Raw genomic sequence first — 4,930 nt, 5'->3', positions numbered from 1 at the left:
GCCATTTTACCAAAAGCAATCTACAGATTCAATGCAATCCCCATCAAAATACCAATCCAATTCTTCAAAGAGTTAGAACAATTTGCAAATTCATCTGGAATAACAAAAAACCCAGGATAGCTAAAACTATCCTCAACAATAAAAGGACTTCAGGGGGAATCACTATCCCTGAACTCAAGCAGTATTACAGAGCAATAGTGATAAAAACTGCATGGTATTGGTACAGAGACAGACAGATAGACCAATGGAATAGAATTGAAGACCCAGAAATGAACCCACACACCTATGGTCACTTGATTTTTGACAAAGGAGCCAAAACCATCCAATGGAAAAAAGATAGCATTTTCAGCAAATGGTGCTGGTTCAACTGGAGGTCAATATGTAGAAGAATGCAGATCGATCCATGCTTATCACCCTGTACAAAGCTTAAGTCCAAGTGGATCAAGGACCTCCACATCAAACCAGACACACTCAAACTAATAGAAGAAAAACTAGGGAAGCATCTGGAACACATGGGCACTGGAAAAAATTTCCTGAACAAAACACCAATGGCTTATGCTCTAAGATCAAGAATCAACAAATGGGATCTCATAAAACTGCAAAGCTTCTGTAAGGCAAAGGACACTGTGGTTAGGACAAAACGGCAACCAACAGATTGGGAAAAGATCTTTACCAATCCTACAACAGATAGAGGCCTTATATCCAAAATATACAAAGAACTCAAGAAGTTAGACCTCAGGGAGACAAATAACCCTATTAAAAAATGGGGTTCAGAGCTAAACAAAGAATTCACAGCTGAGGAATTCCGAATGGCTGAGAAACACCTAAAGAAAGGTTCAACATCTTTAGTCATGAGGGAAATGGAAATCAAAACAACCCTGAGATTTCACCTCACACCAGTGAGAATGGCTAAGATCAAAAACTCAGGTGACAGCAGATGCTGGCGAGGATGCGGAGAAAGAGGAACACTCCTCCATTGTTGGTGGGATTGCAGACTGCTACAACCATTCTGGAAATCAGTCTGGAGGTTCCTCAGAAAATTGGACATTGAACTGCCTGAGGATCCAGCTATACCTCTTTTGGGCATATACCCAAAAGATGCCCCAACATACAAAAAAGACACGTGCTCCACTATATTCATTGCAGCCTTATTTATAATAGCCAGAAAATGGAAAGAACCCAGATGCCCTTCAACAGAGGAATGGATACAGAAAATGTGGTACATCTACACAATGGAATATTACTCAGCTATCAAAAACAACGGCTTTATGAAATTCGTAGGCAAATGGTTGGAACTGGAAAATATCATTCTGAGTGAGCTAACCCAATCACAGAAAGTCATACATGGTATGCACTCATTGATAAGTGGCTGTTAGCCCAAATGCTTGAATTACCCTAATTGCCTAGAACAAATGAAACTCAAGACGGATGATCAAAATGTGAATGTTTCACACCTTCTTTAAAAGGGGAACAAGAATACCCTTGGCAGGGAAGAGAGAGGCAAAGATTAAAACAGAGACTGAAGTAACACCCATTCAGAGCCTGCCCCACATGTGGCCCATACATATACAGCCACCCAATTAGACAAGATGGATGAAGCAAAGAAGTGTTGACCGACAGGAGCCGGATGTAGATCGCTCCTGAGAGACACAGCCAGAATACAGCAAATACAGTGGCGAATGCCAGCAGCAAACCACTGAACTGAGAATAAGACCCCCGTTGAAGGAATCAGAGAAAGAACTGGAAGAGCTTGAAGGGGCTCGAGACCCCATATGTACAACAATGCCAAGCAACCAGAGCTTCCAGGGACTAAGCCACTACCTAAAGACTATACATGGACTGACCCTGGACTCTGACCTCATAGGTAGCAATGAATATCTTAGTAAGAGCACCAGTGGAAGGGGAAGCCCTGGGTCCTGCTAAGACTGAACCCCCAGTGAACTAGACTGTTGGGGGGAGGGCGGCAGTGGGGGGTGGGTTGGGAGGGGAATACCTATAAGGAAGGGGAGGGGGAGGGGGATTTTTGCCTGGAAACCGGGAAAGGGAATAACACTCGAAATGTATATAAGAAATACTCAAGTTAATAAAAAAATGTGCGTTGTCATAATGAATTTAGATACAGTTAAATAGATGATCAAGATTAACCATGACAATTGGAGACTGAAGAGAGAGATGGCTGCCATTTCTCAAGAGAGTAAAATCGAATTAAAATAACAATTCACATAATTCTTGTTAATAGTAGTTTTCTTCCCTGTCATGGAGCTAAATGTAGTTGGTACAGCATTAGTTTTTTACCATAAGTATTGAAATAGATGCAGATATCAATTCCTTGTGGAGCCAACATACAGAGTTTTACTATCTAAATGATCCAAAAATCAGAAACTCCTTCGGCTTCCAGCAATGATGAGCTAGGTTGCTGAAGGTTCTCCTTCCATCTTTAAAACCAGAAACGTCAGATCCCATAACAGGAAAACTTTTTGAAACATGGCAAAGTCCCAAGTCGTGACTTGTGATTCTCAGGCACAGGACTGCAGAGAATGAGCTGGCTAGGCCTTTGCAGACACTCATCCCTGAACATATTTCTTGCGACAAAGAGGGTGCTCAAGGATAGGAAGTTTGGTAAAGCTTTCAGATGAACTGCCATGGATGCTGAAGAAGAAGAACCAGCTAGGGTTTCAATGACATCTTCAAACAACACATTCCTAAGAACAGGATGAAATCAAAACTAATAAACCAACAATGAATCTGAGACTCATCTTGCAAACACTTCAGTTCCTACCCGTAATGATATAATTATAGAGTAGGATGCAGAACTTGGGTACAGACCCCTCATATATATCAAAATGGCCATATATCAGACAGGTTTACTGGAATGCCAGTTAACAATGATGCCTGATTTAAATAAGTGAGAGTGGAATCATTCAGTATAAGCCAGAGAATAATAAATGTAGTGGCCACAGAGTTGGCTTAGTGATTAAAAACAGGTACTACTTTAGTATAGGTTCCCATGGTATGTTTCCAGCACTCATAATGGATACCTCAGAACTGCTTGTAGTTCTAGTTATGGCACATTCAATGACATCCTCTGGCCACTATGGCACTACACTCACAAGCAGAAACCCCTATACAGACACACATACATGCACATTAAAAATTAAAGTAAAATAAATGCTTCCACACAAATATAGATCACTAATTAACCAGACCCTATACAAAAATTAGCTCAAGACAAATGTATTGACCATAATGGATAATAATAATAGTAATAATAATAATAATTTGAAGAAGAAGAGAAGAAAAAGAAGAAGAAGAAGAAGAAGAAGAAGAAGAAGAAGAAGAAGAAGAAGAAGAAGAAGAAGAAGAAGAAAGAAGAAGAGAATATCTCAAAGTTTAGGAAACTGTCTTCACTCCATTAAATTAGGAAAAGATTTATTAAACAAGATAATTACACCAACCACAAAGAGAAGATTAATAGATCAGATGACAGCACAAAAACATAAAAAAGAACTCTTAACCATTCATAAATACCATTAATAAAATGAGAAAATAAAGCATAAGTTTGAGAAACCTGTAGCACCACTTTTCTTTATTTTTAAAGGCTACCACTTGGAAGGTAGACTAGCCTGTAAAATCTTTACCATGCAAGCATAAGGAACAGAGTGGTCATGTAAAAATATTGGAAATCATGGCTCATGCTTTTAATTCCAACCCTAGGGAGGTAGGGACAGGTGGATCTCTCTGTTACTGGCCAGTCAAAGAGCCTAAGGAGTGATCAAGTCTCAGTAAAAGATCTCTTATCAAAGGACAATGTAGACATCTGTGGTGTTTTGAATATGCTTGGCACAGAGAGTGGCACTATTAAGAGTTGTGGCCTTGTTGGAAGAATTGTGTCATTTTGACGGTAGACAATGAGACCCTCTCTAAACACATGAGAACCAGTCTTCTCCAAGTGAACTTCAGATGAAGATGTAGAACTCTCAACAACAAAGTCTTTCATATTTTTACTAGAATAGCCCAGTAAGCCCCACTTAAAGCATTCCACTGGCTTCCAAATCCAAAGGCAGGGACCATGGAGGAAAATGTCTTGAAGTCCTGTTTTTTGATTTACTCAATGGCTTATACTTAGTTTATTATACCACCCATGACCAGCGAGGGATTATATTCCCTTAGTAGACCAACCAAAATCCATGAGTAACTTAGACAGTCCCCTAAAGACATGCCCAGGAACAACCCAATCTAGTCAATCTTTCAATTGAGTGTCCTGTCAGATGACTCTCAGCTGTGCCCAGTTAAGGGTAACCTGGACACCATTTTTAGACAAAGTCAAATAATGGAGTTTGGTTGCCAGAATTTACCAAGGAAAAGCTTTTGAAAATGAGCTCTCGACGGTGGCTGATAAATGTATAGATATACAGATATATTTTCAGCAAAACAAGAAAGTAATGGTAATGGTATGTTCAGGGGAAGGTGAATTGACAATATGAGGGATCAACAATAGCTGGTGGACTCCAGTCTTCTCTGTGTTATCCACCCTCTTCATTCTCTATTTTCTCTATGCACCTTAAATAATCCATTTCTAATACAACAAGCAGTTTTACTCAATTAGCTACAAAAAGATATGATGAAATGAGTGAAATTTTAATAAGCATTAGATGTTGATCTCATGTACTAATGACTTCAGTTTTGAATCTGAAGGTTGTGACATATATCTTGTGCATGTTTCAGGCATTTCAGTCTTCATAAAACAGCCTGAAGAAATTCTTACACACAGACAGGAGAAGTCACATAACATCATGTTCAGAATCCATTATCACAGCCCAGATTGGAAGCAATAAGATTTTCAATGACTAGGAGAAAGATGGAATCGCAATAATTTCATTTACTAGAACACTAACCATAGGTAAAATGAGCAAAGCCAAGCTCATATATC

Source organism: Rattus norvegicus, chromosome 13 (assembly GCF_021556685.1).
Source record: "Rattus norvegicus strain SHRSP/BbbUtx chromosome 13, alternate assembly SHRSP_T2T, whole genome shotgun sequence".
Taxonomy (NCBI): domain Eukaryota; kingdom Metazoa; phylum Chordata; class Mammalia; order Rodentia; family Muridae; genus Rattus; species Rattus norvegicus.
Note: the sequence above shows the minus strand (reverse complement) of the source record.